The sequence below is a fragment of the Penaeus monodon genome, chromosome 14 (assembly GCF_015228065.2).
Source record: "Penaeus monodon isolate SGIC_2016 chromosome 14, NSTDA_Pmon_1, whole genome shotgun sequence".
NCBI lineage: Eukaryota > Metazoa > Arthropoda > Malacostraca > Decapoda > Penaeidae > Penaeus > Penaeus monodon.
Genome location: NC_051399.1, coordinates 32,652,201 through 32,669,700, shown reverse-complemented (window position 1 = coordinate 32,669,700; position 17,500 = coordinate 32,652,201).

The following is a 17,500-nucleotide window of genomic DNA, read 5'->3' as shown; positions in this document are numbered from 1 at the left end:
TTGCCCGAGGGAACAACGCGCCGGCCGGTGACTCGAACCCTCGAACTCAGATTGCCGTCGTGGCAGTCTTGAGTTCGACGCTCTAACCATTCGGCCACCGCGGCCTTGGCGATCATGGGCTTCCATGATTTTTCTTGGCAATTTAGAGCGGTGGTTTTGCCATTGCCTTCCGCCCGGTGTTTTTATCGAGTCACCATCTCTATTTACCCGGCACTGACTTGGGCTGGCTTGGCCACCCAGTGGCTAGGCAGGCAATTGAGGTGAAGTTCCTTGCCGAAGGGAAACAACGCGCCGGCCGGTGACTCGAACCCTCGAACTCAGATTACCGTCGTGACAGTCTTGAGTCCGACGCTCTAACCATTCGGCCACCGCGTCCCCATATATATATATATATATATATATATATATATATATATATATATATATATATATATATATATATGTATACACATATATATCCATATGTATTATACATATGCATTATATACATATAATATATATATATATATATATATATATATATATATATATATATATATATATATATATATATATTGTTACGGCTGGCATGCCATTAAGAGAATGAGGAAGAAGAGCAGGTCCTAATGCGGAAGCCAAAACCACAGACGAGAAGTGAAATCTGTATGATGTGGCCCGATGTGAATGGCTACATATCACGTAACAACAACTGCTTTTGTATATATATATATATATTTATATATGTATATATATACACATATATATACATATATAGATATATATGATATACACACATATATAGATATATGCATATATATATATATACATATTTATATATATTTCTCTCTCTCTCTCTCTCTCTCTCTCTCTCTCTCTCTCTCTCTCTCTCTCTCTCTCTCTCTCTCTCTCTCTCTCTCCATCTCCCTCGCCCATCTACATCAATACGATAACAAATGAAGATATATCTGTCCCTTTAAAAGAGAGGAAATAAATAGATGAATAAAAACATTGGGGGAAAAGAAGTAATGAAAATAAACGACGCCCATAAAAATAACAGAAATAATGAAAGCTACATTCCTGGCGGGAGATCACTCCATCTGGCGCTATGACTTATGCCACGCGAGACACCCTCCCTCAGCCCATCCCTCCCCTGATCTCACATTCAACCCCATCATTTCCTACTCCCGCTCCTAGGCTTTCCTGCCTAACCTAATTCCTCAAGCCCTCTTTCAGAACATCCTCTCACTCACCCCTACTCTATTTCAACTCCTCCGCTCTCATTTCTCCCTCTCTATCTTCATACTAATATGTTGTCATAACTCCTATCTCTCTATACATCTCACCTCTTCTCTCCTACCCTCTCTCTTATTAATCTCTCTTTTCACTCATCCTCTCTTTTTCCACCTCCTCCACTTCTCTTTTCCTCCATCTTGTTTCCCTCTCCCCTCTTTCCATTCCCTCCTACCTCCTCTTCCCACCTCCCTCTCTTCTCATCCTCCCTCTACTCTTTTCCTCCTCCCTTTCTCTTTCATCTCACCATCTCTCTTTCTCCTCCTCTTTCTCTCTCATCCTCCCTCTCTCTCTTCCGCCCTCTGTCTTTCTCTTTCTTCCTTCCTTCCTCTTCCTCTTCCTTCCTTCTTATCCCCTCCTCTCCCTCCTTCTTTCCTCTTCGCCCTCTCTCTTTCTCTTCTCTGCCTCTACTTCCCTTTTCCTTCACTTCCTTCTTCTCACTCTTCCCTCCCCTCCTCACTGCCCCCCCTCCCCCTCCTTCTCCTCTTCTCCTTATCCTTATTTCTTGCCCGACTCATTCTTCAACATCCTTTCTCTCATTCTTAAATGCAGCATCTTTTTTTTCTAAGCCCTTCCTCCTTCTTTTCCTCCTTCTCTTCCCTCCACCTCTCACATCCCTATCCGTTATCCCCTTCCCCTCGTCTCACCTTCTTCTCCTTTTCCTCCTTTCTTTCCCTACTTCTTCGCCCCGCTTCGCCCCTCTCCTTCTCCCTGCGGTTCCCCCTTCTCCCCGCCCCCTAGTGCCTAGAGAGCCAGTTTTCTTCACGCTATGTGGTTCTTCCCACTTCCTCCTCGTGATTGTATGTATGTATTTATATTTTTCGTATGCTGCTCTCCTTGGAATATTACATATCTGTTTTTCTTTTTTTTCATCTACATTTTTAAAATTTAGATTTACCTATCTCTCTCTCTTTCTCTCTCACTATCTCTCTCTCTCTCTCTGTCTCTCTCTCTCTCTCTCTCTCTCTCTCTCTCTCTCTCTCTCTCTCTCTCTCTCTCTCTCTCCTCTCTCTCTCTTCTCCTCTCTCTCTCTCTCTCTCTCCTCTCTCTCTCTTCTCTCTCTCTCTCTCCTCTCTCCCAGTTAACGTCACGACACCACAGTGAAAGGACGTGTATAGTGTCCTCTCGTGACCTTGTGACCTGTCCTGAAAGGGTCTGTGATACCTTGAAAATCAGGAACTCACAGACCTGTCAGTTGTGTATTGATCTAGTGTGTGATAATGTTCACATAATAATAACTTCTACAGTGATACAAAGAACAAACATTAAAATTAAAAGCGAAAGCACCCACGCACACTCCAGATGTGCTGCGGGGAACCGTAGGCGACCCGTGTGTGTAAATGTTTATTTTCAAAGGACAGGAAATAAAGGTTTCGGCCCCCCCCCGGGGTTTTCGGGGAATGCCCGCAAACCCACTGTTTGGGACGCTGACGCGAACCAAAAAATGGAAAACTAAAGGGGAGATACGAGGGTCCTCAGGGGAGGGGGAAAATTGGGGGGCCCCCCAGTGGGGGGATGAACGGAAACCCAAAAGGGGGCCTATCTGCTTCTTAAAGTTATTTGGGTCCCGGCCCCTTATGCGCGCACTTCAAGAACGTAAAAAAGTTTTCGCCCCACACGGGGAAAAAGTTCGCTGGGTATTTTCACCCCCTAAAAATGGCCCCCGTACAAAAAAAACCACGGGTCAATCCCCCTGAAATAGGAAGAAATAGTGAAAGGCCCGGTGCAAGAACGAAAAAATTTTTGCCCAAAACAACTGTTTTTTGGCAGGGGGAAAGAAGTCCTTGAAAAAACCCAAACCCGCCCCTTTGGAAAGGAAAATGCACAAACATAAATTGTTTTTCCGTTTGCCCCCAAGGGGAAATGGGAAACAAAGAGATGACCCCTATAAAAACGAACGTATATCCATGCAAGACGCTGAAGATAAAGGGAAATGATGACCCAAGGGGTTCATCAAAACCCGTATGGGGGGGGGAAATTTCCCCAAAAAATTTAAAAAGGGTTTTGAGGGCGGCACCCTTTGGTTGTCCCCGTTTTAAAATCCCTGACCCCTTTTTGCTCTAATTTGGGCTCAAATTTGGGGCCACGGAACCGTCCCCTGTCCCCCCGAGAGGGGCCGCGTTTGGGCCGCTCCCCGGGCGCTCTTCCACACGGAACCCTCAAAAATGGGCAGAAAAGATTTCTGGGGGAAAAATTATCCCTGGGAAATGTTTTGAACTGCCGCAGGACAAAATCCCAAATTTTTCCCCTTTGGGTGAAATTCTCCCCAAAAGGGACAGGAAAAAAACTGATAAAAAAAAACAGGAAAGCCCCCCCCCCAAAACCAGCCCCTCCCAGCCCCGCGCGTTGATGATGTGGGGGAATTTCCCCCCCACACCTGCAAAGGGGCCCAACGTGGGGGGGCCCCTGCAAGGAAAGGGCCTTTGGAAACCGGGCCCCACAGTCCCCAGAAACCAACAGGAGTTCCAGCTCCGTTTTTTTCCAAGTATCATCACCGTTTCGCCCCCGGGCTGCAAAACCAAACCCCCAAACACCACATGCGGGCCTCGCTTCTGCCCCATTTTCGCACCAGCGGGCAGTAAAAAACCTTTAGTGCCATCTGCTGCCCCAAACCCCTTCGCAAAATTTCGCTCAGCCCCACTGCAGCAGGAAAAACAAAGTCCAAACGGAAAATTTAAAGGATCTGCACAGATTTTTGTTTTGGGGCAGTTTGGACAGATGAGCCCCCATGTGAAACAGAAAAGGCCCAACTTTTCACTTTCGGGAAAGGATTTTTTTACTTTTCCTCCTCGGTCAACAACAGCTCCCCTGTAGGGGGCCCTTTGGGAAAAGGGTCAAGTAAAAAATGCCCTAAAAGTAATCTCTTGAAATGTATTACCGGGAAACATAAACAGTTTACAGAAACGAAAAGGAACTCTCTCCCATCCCTTCACTTTCCAAAAATGTTGATGTTTTGTTGCCTTCAGGAACCCAAACTAGTGTTTCGTTAGGGCAAAAATTGAGGATCACAATTATGACAGCCCAAATTTGTTTAACCCCCTCTACGAAGGGTTTGGGCCATTTACAAAAGAACTAAATTCCTCAAAAAGTGATTGAGACAACGTGAAAAACCCCACCTGTGTTGAAAAAATTTTTGGGTAATTAAAATATTTCTTAATGGTAAATCTATCACCTTTTAATTTAAACCCAAAATTTAATAGTGGGGTTGGGGTCCAAAAACCCCCCTGTTGCATTACTAGTGATACTGTCTTTTGTGTGGGGATTTTAATGCTCGCCATCCTCCCCTAGGCTCCGGGGGGAAGAAACCTTTGGGAAAAAACCCGGTAAGGTTTATTATGACTATTTTCCAAAATACTATTGACCCCATACCCCTTTTTTTTTTTTTAAAATCCCCCTTTAAAAAACTCATTACTGGGGGGGGCAAACTGGACTATATGCTCTTACAATCAGCACACACTACCAAAACATGCAAAAGTCATCCCCCTCTTAGTTTTGTGATCACTGGCATTAGTTAACTCTTTTCCCTTTTTCCCAAAAAAGGGCCCCCCCCCACCACGCCTTTGGGACCACCTTGGGTACTAAAATCATGATGAATTTTTGAAAGAATTTCCTGCTGGTTTTAAAACTTTACTCCCCACCACCTTGGGTCACTTTTTTGAAATCTCTGGGCACAAGTTTTAACAATTTAAATTTCTCAGCTTTCAAACCCAAAAACCCCGCCAAGCACGAGTCTTTTATCCCCCGAGGTAGGAAAGTGCAAAACAACCCGAAAAAGAAACCCCGAATAAAACTTCTTAGAAGGCTCTACGAAACTACAGTAAATCCCTAAAGACACCCCGGGGAAAAACCCCTACTTGGGGGTAAGGGTCTTGTGGGTTTTTTTGTAAAAAAAATTAAAAGTTTAAAACTCGAAAAAGGGAGGAAAAATTTTAAACCTGGGCAGAATCAATTTACTCCATGCCCCCCTAGCAAAGGGATGGAAAAAAAAAAAGGCAAGAATTTAAACCCCTACAGGGGTATAACCCCCCCCCCCACCCGATAGGGGGCCCCCATCTCTCCTCAATAAAAGGTGTGAGGACTCCCTTTTATTGTATCTTTCCCCTTTCCTACGCAGATTCTCCCTTAATCAAACCCTAAAAAAGAAAAATTTATTATCGTGCCACCTCTTTTTTTTTTATGAGGCTTGAGCACCCCTTTTACAAGGGAAGACTCCTTTTCAGGCCAAAATTTAAAACTACAAATCCGCGGGACCTGGGGATACGGAAACACTTAAAGCATTTATCCGACTTCTTGCAAAGGGACAGGTAAAAGGGGGAAAAAACCTCTTCCCTTTCTCTTTTAAATTTTAAACCCACGCGCAGGGGATCTTGCCTACCCTTGGAAACAAACAAAACCCTTTATTCCCTCCCCAAAAACCAGGAAAGGGCCCCGATGAAAATAGACCAAATTTTTCTGAAAGTCCCCGGCCCCGTCCCCAAAACCTGTGAAAGAATCCCCTTACCGTTTACTCCAAACCCGATCAAGGACCTGATTCCCTCCATCTGTCTTTTTGGGTTTTAAAAAAAGGGGGAAGGGAACCCAAAAAGTGTTTTGCAATACCTAAGTGGAAAGTAAAGCAAGTTTTTATTTCATAGATTTCAAGGGGGGCTTCGACCCGAGCCTCCCCTACAGCAAACCTCCATGAACTAACACTCTTGGGGGTTAAAAGGGGAAACTTCTGCCCATGGATTGGATTATTCTATTTTTTGAGAAGAGCAAAAATGGGGGTTTCCAAGGCACCTACTGCTTTTGGCGAAATTTGAGCTAGGGACCCACAAGGGGGAAATATTTTCCCCTCCTAATTTTTAAATTTCTTATGCACTCTCTTTGCAAATTAAAGATGAGTTTAGGAAACCTAAACATTTTCACAAACATATGCCCGATTAAACAAATTTTTTATTCAGGTTTTTTTGATAGGGGGGATTACATTTTTTACGGAGGTTTTGAAAAAATGTGCTTTTTCCCCCGGGCTCTAATCAAAAACCCAAACAAAACTAAATTATTTCGAGATCTCGTACACTACCCCTTCATTCCCCCGGGTTGGAGGACAAACTTTTTGCAAGAAAATGACCCCTAAAAAATATCCCTTGGGGTTTATTGGTACTGCCCCCCACCTCATGTCCCCCCCCGTTCTCGCTTTAACCAAAGGGTATTGTTCAAAACACAAGGAACGTTTCCCTTTAGCCCTTTAAAAAACCTTTTCACTACATAAGTAACAGATATATAGGGGGCCTCCCTTAGAGTCCTAAGGTTTTGGGTTTTCCCCCCTTTTTTAGGGCCATGATAGACATGCCAAACCCCTTTCCCTTTGTATGTTTTTTTACCAGTGCCCTCAACCCCCTTGAAGTTTTTCAGAAAAGGCCATAGAAATTTTTCTTTTTATGCCCATTTTCGGGCCCCAAATTCTCGTCATGAGGAAAAAACTATACCTCCCCCCTTTCACAGTCCGGTCATCCAAGTTAACACCTACTTTGGGATCCCGACTCCTTCACATTCCCCACCCCAAAAACCCCCCCAAAACTCCAAAAATTCTCTCAAACGAGATAAATTTTCAGAGTTTGGCAAAACCCGAACCCTCGATACTCCCCAATTTTCATACCTTCCAAATTAGAAATGGAAAAAATAAAAAATGCTCAAAATATTATGTTCTTCAATTTATGGGAAAAACGAAGCTATTAAAATTCCAAAACAGTACTTCTGCTCCCCTTGGGAAAGAACTCATGTACCTGCTTATGTTGTAAAATAACAGGGGGCCCCAAAACCATTTTCTTCAAAAAAAAAAACTAAAACCCCTTTTTCTTGAAATAAAATAATTTAACCCTACTACACCCCCCCCATTGCAAAGCCCCCACTTGCAAAACTACTGTGAAAGCCTCCATTGGTCCTCATGGAGCAGCGGGATTGGGGGTAAATAATTCCTGGGTATAAATTTTTTGAAGAAAGTGGGGGTATTTTTCCCAAATTGGGCAAAATCCCCCTGTGCCCAGTTTAGTAGCCAAAAAATTCAGGCCCTTAAGAAGGGGAGTGAGCCAGCCGACAACCCGGCCGTCCTTTTTCTGACAGCCGGGCCTCTTTATAAGGGTCACTTCATTTTGCGAAAAAAAGGGGAAATAGAATTTTCCTTTCACCGAAAATTTTAAACTTCAAACCCGGGTTCCCCAAATGTCCCCTATTCCCGGATCCCTCTCATATAAAATATATTGGGGTGAAAAGGGCTTTCGGGTTTTGCCAGATTAGCACTTTCCCTGAAAATCCCATTTGTTGCCGCTAAACCTCAAACCAAAAGAAAAACGTTTATTACTGGCCCTTTGAGATTATGGGGTTTTGGGGATGGACCCCGGGGAAAAATGAAAAAAAATTTGGGCCTGGACTATTTTTGGATTACAGGTATTGCTTGGGGCATCAGATATGGGCAAACCCCAAAGTCTATCATGGACTGTCTCGGAGACCGCAGGTTTTTCTTTGACTAACCCTTTCGCATAAGGGTATCAGTACACTATTTCTATGTTTCGGGGTGCAGTTTTGGAGGGAAAAACCCTTTCATACACCATTGGAAAACTTTGCAAAGCGCCCAATTTCCCCCTAAACTTAACCTTACTTTTCTTTTTCCCTTTCCCCAAAAAATTTTCATCCCATCGATCAAATAGTACTGTTCCAATTAGCACTTTTTTGATTTTTATTAACTTTATTTAGACATGGTCTTGTTTTTTGACATGATTATTTAAAATAAAAGGGTTTTTTACCGCCAAAAAATATTTTTTATATAGTGTAATAGCACGCCCATCAGGGATGTATGTAACCAAAAGTTTGCTAAAAAGCCCTCTTTCAAAGAAAAGAACCACCCCCCAGTTGGGTAGATACTTTTGGTATCTTACCCTGGCCTTTTTTTTCAGGGCATGTCAAAGGGTTTTGGGAAATAAAAAGTTATCAAACAAAACTCTCTCTCTCATCCTCTCTCTTTTCTTCTTTCTTCCTCTCTCTCTCTCTCTCTCTTTCCTTTACTCTCACCCCTCTCTCTTCACTCCTCTCTCTCTCTCTCTCTCTCTTCCTCTTCTCTCCTCTCTCTTTTCTCTCTCATCCTCTTTCTCTCACTCTTTTATTTTTTCTCTCTCTCTTTTCTCTCACTCTCGCTCTCTCTCCTCCTCTCTCTCTCTCCCTTTTTCCCTCCCATAAATGTATTGACCCCTTCCCTCTGTTGATTATTTTTTTTATCGTTTCCCTCTCCCCTCAACGCCCCTTCTTCCTTTTTTTTTCCTCCCCTCTTTATTTCTTTTCCCCTCTCCCTCCCCTTTTTTCTCTTCCCTAAAGGGTTTTTTTGTTTTTTTAAAACCCCCCTCCAGGTTTTTTTGGGCATTCCCCCCCCTGTTTACTTTCATCATTTCGTTTTTCTTCCCTGTGCTTATTTGAACCCTTTACGAAATCACACAGGTAAACAATTCATATTCTTTGTTGTGACTACTTACTTTCTTCTCTCTCTCTCTCTCTCTCTCCTCTCTCCTCTCCTCTCTCTCTCTCTCTCTTCTATCTATCTATCTATCTATCTATCTATCTATCTTCTCTCTCTTTTCTCTCTCTCTCTCTCTCTCTCTCTCTCTCTCCTCCTCTCCTCCTCTCTCTTCTCTCTCTCTCTCTCTCTCTCTCTTTCTCTCTCTCTCGTTCTCTCTCTCTCTCATTCTCTCTCTCTCTCTTTTCTCTCTCTCTCTCTCTCTCTCTCTCTCTCTCTCTCTCTCTCTCTCTCTCTCTCTCTCTTTCTCTCTCTCTCTCTCTCTCTCACTCTTTCTCTCTCTCTCAAACGCTCGCTTGTTCATTCTTTTTCTCACTTTCTTCCTGTCTGGCCTTTCTGTATGTCTCTCTCTGTCTCGTGCTGTCGTCTTGTGTCTGTCTGTCTGTCTGTTCTCTTCTGCTCCTTCTTTGTCTCTCTCTGTCTCGTCTCTCTCTGTCTCTCTCTCTCTCCTCTCTCTTCTCTCTCTCTCTCTCTCTCTCTCTCTCTCTCTCTCTCTCTCTCTCTCTCCTTCCCTCCTTCCTCCTTCTCTCCACAAATCATTCTTTCCATCACTCCCTATCTCACGAGCCATCGATCTAACTCGTATGTTCACTCTGTCTCAGCCTGTTTGGACAACACTCGCTCATGCCAACAAATACACATCGCGCCCTTGCCCCTGTCTTCTCCCCCCCCTCCAGCCTCCTCCCCTCCTCTCCCTCTCTCCCTATTCCCCCTATTTCCCTCTGCTCCTACCCTCACCCCTCCTTCTCCTTCCCTTTCCTCAAGCTCTCTCCCTCACGCCTCCCCTCCCCCTCCTCATCCCTCTGCCCTCACCCCCTCCCCCTACCTCCCATTTCACCTGTACCCTGGGGACTGCTGAGTGGGTGGTCGACGGGCGAGTTTGTCATGTCGGGCACTTACGGGCACCGAGGAGGCACCGTGGGGTATCGAGACGCTTTGAGAGGTATTGGAAAGAGGATGAAGAGGCAGGTTTGTGTACGTTTGTCCGTTTTTCCTTGGTTGTGTTGGGCTCATGGGGATTTTTCTGTTTTTTACATATTTGTGTATCTATTCATTTGTTTATCTCTTTATGAGAGACTGGTACAGATGGTTATGGTCTGAGATTAGGCACTGCAGTATAGGTAAGCTGTTTTATTATCGATTCATTAATGTACGTTTTTATTTTCTTCTTCTTCTTCTTTTGAGGGACTAAGTATTCCACTCTGAAAAGAAAATTAACGAATCACAGTAGCTAGAAGACACTGTAATAACGACAGACCACATTCCAAGTAGACAAAAGAAGAAGAAAAAAAACTATCAAGGGAAACCGAGCAAAAACGGAAGGGCAACGGAAACTAAGCGACCAAAACATGACGCGCCCGCTAATCGCCTCCAAATAGCAGGCTTGATCTTAACCTTACGTCCCCTTTTCCACATATACCCATCCTTTTCCCTCCCCTTCCTAGTGTCCACTTCCTTCTCTTCTCCCCTTTTCCCTTTTCCCCTTTCCCCTCGGGCACGGAGGAAGGCGCAAACATAAATAGAAGAAGAGTAATGGCCTCCCAACGTCTCATCAATTAATCCGTCTGTCTCCTTCTTTCCCCAAGACCTGCATGTTTGGAGATCGCAGTGGATATCCCACTAAACACGTTGTATTTGTTTGAACAGAAGGACCGAGAAAAAGAAGTCAGGGAGGCAAAAAAGAGAGCGTTAAAGGGAGGGAAGAATAAAAGAGGGAGGGAAAAAAGTGAGAGAGGGGGAAAGAAGCATGTTGATGTTGGAACCAAGTTAAGAAAGCAAGTGGGAGTGGGCGGGAGGGGGGTAGAAGGCAGGGAGGGAGAGGGGAAAGGAGGGGTTTCACGGGGAGGGGAGATCAAGGGCTAGTGTCTGGTCGGTTACTCAGGCACGTGTTAAGGTGCTTGTGCTTTGTATCGCCTACTTACCGGATTGTTTATGTACCTTTCAGTGCCTCTGATCTCAGGTTGTGAGGGAGAAGGAGAGGCATTCGGAGTTTTGCGCGTGGAAGTATGTCTTTGTAGTTCTGTGTGTAAATGTGTGTATGATATACCGGTATATACAATACACACATGCAGGCACGCACGTGCACTCGCACACACAGACACACACACACACACACACACACACACACACACAACACACACACACACACACACACACACACACACACACACAACACACACACACACACACACACACATAAACACACACTCACTTACTCACATACTAACACACACACACATAAACACACACTCACTTATTCACATACTAACACACACACACATAAACACACACTCACTTACTCACATACTAACACACACACACCTTTTCACACAGTAACACAATCATTACTTTTTACACATTTCAAAACCATAAATGCCGTAAATAAACTACTCTATTCGGAAAAGCGGACAAACAAGAACTAAATATTCTCCAAAGAAAACTGTCAATCAAACTACGAAATGTCATAAAATCAACCGAAGGCAACGTTTAAGTATGACCCCTCCCCCCCTCCCCTTACCCCCGGGACGAAGGTAGTTACCTGACCAATTATACAATTACCCTCATTCTACCCTCTAATCACTCATTCTCCCCTCACCCCCCCCCCCCCGCGCCGTCCTGTCGCTCCACACGTCTCGTCTCAGAATTATAGTGGAAGCTGCGGTTAATATTTTATTCTTTGTCTTCACTTTGGTATCTTTGTCATTATCACTGTTCTGTTATATTAATTTTTTTTCATCATTTTTTTTATCATTACTGATAGTACTATCATGGTCATCATCATCTTCATCTTCAATTTCATCTTTACTTCATCTTCATCATCATCATCATCCATCACATCACATCAATCATCATCATACCACCATATCATCATCATCATATCATCATCATCATCATCATCTCCTCCTCTCATCATCATCATCATCATCCCCATCACCATCATCATAACTATAATTTTCATATCAATTCTCTCCCTATCCACCTCTAGTTTGTCAACCTATCCATTGCACATCCCGCGCCCCATTCATCTCTTTGAATGATCAACTGGATAGTTTGGGATTATTTGGCTTGGATAGTTCGCTTGCAATTGCGACCCCTCCCCCCCCTCCCTCCCTCTCCCCTTTTCCCTTCTCCATCTCACCTTCCGCATAGAACACACATTTTCTTCTTCTTTTTTCATATTATTTTTCTTCTCCTTAGTGTTTTCTTTTTTTTCTTCTCCTTCTCCTCCTTTTTCAACTTTTCACCTTTCTCCTTTTCCTCTTCTTTTTCTTCTTTTTCTTGAGACTGACACTTGAGGGAGCTGCTATCGCCTACCCCCCCCCCCCCGACTGACCATTTTAACCCCCCTCCCCCTTCTCTCTCAGACCATTAATCGCAAAACACTCCGGCCATCTTGGGTTCCTTGTATGTCAGGCTTTTCTGCTGTTGTTTTTTTTTCTCTCTTCTCTTTCTCTCTCTTCTCTCTACTATCTTCATTCTTCTCTCTTCTCTCTCTTTCTCTTTTCTCTCTTCTCTCCTCTCTCATCTTTCATCTCTCTACTTTTTTCTCTTTTCTCTTATTTTTTCTCTCTTCTCGTTTCTCTCTTCACCTTTTCCTTCTCTTTTTCTGATTTTTTTTTCTGTAATCACTACCATTTTCTTCTGGAGATTTTCCTCTCCCTTCTCTCTTCTCTCCTTTCTTCTCTCTCCCTTTATTTGCCAACTTCAACCTTCTTTTTTGTTTGTTTGTTTGTTTTTGTCCCCCTTTCTCTCTCACTCTACGCATCTTTAATTGCCTCCCATGTGCGGCCTTTACTTTCACTGTGAGAGAGAGCAGAACACCAACTGCTGAATACATTAATGGAGAAGAATATGGGGAAAAAAGGCTGTGGTATGTAAGTGGAGAGAATGGCGTGGTCGTTCATTCAGCCTTAGAGAAAAAAATTAAGGACAAGGAAAATAAAAATAGATGCACAGTGTGAGATGGAGGGAGGGTAGGAGGAGGCAGAAAGAGAGAGAGAGAGAGAGAGACAGACACAGACAGGCAGGCGGGCAGGCAGGCAGACAGACAGACAGGCAGATAGACTGACTGATTGACGGACAATGAGGCAGGTAGATAGATAGATAGACAGAGACAGAAACAGTGACAGAGAGAAAGGAAGAGACAATCCTGACAAACAGAGACAGAAAGAAAGAGAGAGACAATCATAACAGACAGACCTACAGACAAAAGTAAAGATAAAGGCCCGAGGCATCATAGTCGTAAACGTCTTCGATTGTCTTAACGACCAGGGCAAGAAACGCAGCAAATTAACGACTCACTGAGGGTCGTTAATCTAAGGGGGTTAGGGGGGGGGTCTGTGGGGGGGGGTACAGGGATGAGGTTAGAGTTCGGGGGGAGTAGCCCATCGCGATCCTTTCTTCACACACTATATATTTTCAAAGGCTTTAAAAATTGTATATATTTCCCCTCGCCACGAGTCTGATAAGTACACCGACCCTCCACTTCTCCCCTTTTATTCCCATACCTTTTTTTTCCCCTCCGTTTTATCACCCATTTCCTCTATTCTTCTCCGATCGCAGTCATTGGTGGAGATGCCTTCGGATTTCTCGCCTTTTTGGAAGGGTCGTTTGATCTTGGGAACCCTGGGGTAAAGGGCGCGGGGGCGGGGATGCTGCGTGGGGGGGGGGAGGATTCATGGTGCAGAGGTCAAGAAAAATAGTATAATGCTATCTTGCTATAAATAGGAAGATAAATAGTTAAACACGTGCATAGATACTGTAGATAGACGGATAGCTGAACACGTGCATAGCGAGATAGATGGATAGATAAATACATACATAGAGAGAATAGATGGATATATAAATACATGCATAGATAAATGGGTAGACAGACGGTAGATAGATAGATGTACATAGATAGATATAGCTAGATCTATAGATATATATGTATGTGCAAGTATCCACGTAGCTGAATGTGTGTTTTACAGTGTTCAGTTAAAGGCCCAGGCGTAACAGTTCAGTTTCTTAAATGTGGTTGAAGAACTTTAAGAACATGTATATAGAACTTTTTTCCCTCTGAATTTAATGTAAATAAACGACAAGGGTTTTTTTTTTTGTTGTCCTCGAAATTTGAATCAAATTCTATATTACGTTTATAACTCACGAATATTCTTAAACGCATGAGTAATAAGAATGAACGAAAGTAAAACATCCCAATTAAGATGCTTATAAAAAATAAAGAATAAATGAAGAATATGTCTAATCAAGAACTCTGCATATCACATAATCAACAACTTTCCCATGAGCTTTCTCAAACCAGCCGCGTCTGCTTAAGTAAACACATCAATATGCAGCTTGTTTTTTGCGAGTGCTTGACGATGCTATAATGGGAAGCTGTTACTGTACGCATACACGCACTGTCGTCTGTCGGTATATGATATGAAGTTTATTCATATATATATATATATATATATATATATATATATATATATATATATATATATATATATATATCTATGTACGCACACTCACACACACACACGCGCGCGCACACACACACACACACACACACACACACACACACACACACACACACACACACATATGAATACATATATATATAATAAATAAATAAATAAATATATATATATATATATATATATATGTATATATTATACATATATATATATAATATTATATATATATATATATATATATATATATATATATATATACATAAATATATATATATATAATATTATATATATATATATATATATATATATATTATATATATATGATATATATATTATATATATATATATTATATATATATATATATATATATATAATCACAACACACACACACAAACAACATACATACTACACATATACTAAACAATATATACTACAACACTGATATGATGATATATATATAATATATATATATTATATATATATATATATATATATTATATATATATATATATATATATATAATATATACATAATAATATATATAATATATATATATGTATATATATTATATATATATATATATATATATATATATATATATATATATATATATATATATATGTGTGTGTGTGTGTGTGTGTGTGTGTGTGTGTGTGTATCTGTGTGTGTGTGCGTGTGTGTATGTGTGTGCGTGCGTGCATGCGTACATACATGTGTGTGAAGCTAAATGCCTAGATATACATCTATAAATACCTTGGATAGACGTACCTAACTGGCTAGACACAGCTGGCAAGTATCACCAGACACAGACACCAACACATACAAGAAAAGAAAACCCGCTGTGCATGCAGCGGTGTTCCCGGGCGACCCTCCTTCCAAAGCATGTTTCTCCCTTCCTCGCGTCTGAAATACAGGCAAATAAATAATAAGCAGCTCGTAATCAGAGCCAAGAGGTCTTAGCGTGGCGTGTGTGGCCTGTGACACTAATAACCTCCTGTCGTGTGCTCAGCCGCTCGTCTTCTCTCACAAACAGTCGAAACCGTCTTTATGCTGAGGTCTGTCATTTTCCCTTAAGCTGCGGGTCTGTTATTTACCTGTTATAGCTCGCATTCTATTGCATTCTTTTTCCCTTTTCGCCTTCATAGTCTGTTGAGTTTTCTCTTTTCTTTTCAGATACTTGTTGATTTCTTTCGCTTATTCTGTTTAGTCATATGCCATTTTTTTGTGTATCTTTTTTTTTTCTTTCTTTCTTTTTTATCAGTAGCTACTATAACTTACTTGATCTCTCCTATCCCGATTATCTGTAAATCTTATTCACCTTTCTCTTAGTCATATTTTTTTTTTTTTGTCTCTTCTTTTTATCTAACTTCCCTTTTGTTTGTGTGATCATTATTAGCCACTAACGCAATTCAGTTTCCTATATTCTACTTCTGTACATTGTATCCACTTTCTTACTCTTGGCGATTGGATTCGGATGCACAGATTCTGTTTCGAACAAAGGAATATAATGCTCCTTTCTTTCGCTAAGAGTCTTCTTGAATTATCCTTAATCCGTGTATTTACAGCCTTCTCCGTCGTTGATATCTCTCCTAATGATCTTCTAATTAGTGAATTTTCCCTTCTCTGACAACAAAGCATCTAGATTTGGCCTTTCCTTAACCTCTACCCTTCCTTTCATAAATTCCTCCCATCTTCCGTTTCTTTCCCATCTCCGTAATCCTTCTACGATCCCTCATTTTTTCCCCATCAGTCCTTATTAGTTCCTTTTCTGTTGCTTCCTCCTCCACCTATTTCGCCACCCCCTTCCCAGGTCTCTTCTCACCCTCCCTTTCCCCATCTCCATCTCCATCTCTTTCCTTCTTCATCTTCCTCTCATCACCTCCCCTTCGCTCCCAAAAACGTCTTTCTCCCATTCTCGCTACCCACTTCTTTCCCCGACCTCCCTTTCCCCTATCTCTTTTCTCTCCTCTCCTCCTATCTTTTTCCCCCACTCCCCTTCATCCTTTTCCCTCTTTCTTTCATCCCATGATTTTCCTCTATCCCATCCTCCACCCTTTCCCTATCCTTTACTCCCATATCTCTCCTCCTTCCCATCGCCCCATGCCTCTTACTACATCTCTTTTCCCTCCTTCTACCCCCTCACTTCCACCCCTATCCCCTCACCACCATCCCTGGGCAGACGAGGCATGCGTCAATCAAAAAAAAAAAAAAAGAGGGGGGAGGGGGGAGTTGAAGTGCCAGACGTTACAGGGCATTTAGCATTGCTCGAGAGAAATGCTTCGTGAGTGTTGGAGATGAGAGGGAGATGCTGCGTTCATCTCCTTCGGGTGTTGGAGATAGGTGGGAGATAAGTGTGATTTATCTGCGTATGGGAATATAAGAAAAGATGGAGGTAAGAAGGAAGGGAGACAGAGAGAGAGAGAGAGAGAGAGAGAGAGAGAGAGAGAGAGAGAGAGAGAGAGAGAGAGAGGCAGGCAGACAGACAAACAGACAGAGACAGATACAGATAGACAGACAGACAGACAGACAGACTGACAAACGGACAAACAGAGAGGCAAACAGATAAACAGGCAAAGAGACAGACATACAAGCAGACTGACGGAGAAAACAGAAACACACACACACACACACACACACACACACACACACACACACACACATAAGGGACATCTCAACCATCATCTCTAAAATGTCACACACACATAGAACACTAGTTTCCTTTCTTTTCAAAAAATCAATAATAAAGGAATAATTATCTGCGTCTCATAGAGTCATACATATTTGAGGATGTGATATCTGTGCCGTTTGTGGCCCTGACGTCTGGCCAAGAGCTTGCAAGTGAACCGTCTTTGTTGCATCTATTATGAACATGAGCCAATGGCCGCACATAATGCAAGCCTGTCAGTGTGGGTCAGAGTGGATTAGGAGGGTGAGTAGGTGGGAGAGATGGTAGAAAGAGGAGGAGGAGGAGGAGGAGGAGGAGGAGGGGAGGAGGAGGAGGAGGAGGAGGAGGAGGAGGAGGAGGAGGAGAGGAGGAGGAGGAGGAGAGGAGGAGGAGGAGGAGGAAGAGGAAGAGGAAGAGGAGGAGGAGGAGGAGGAGGGTGAGTAACAGGGAGAAATGGTAGAAGACGAAGGAAGAGGATGAGGAGGGTTAGTAGGCAGAAGAGATGGTAAAAGAAGGAGAAGGAGGAGGAGGAACAGTATGTAGGAGAGATGGTAGAAGGAGGA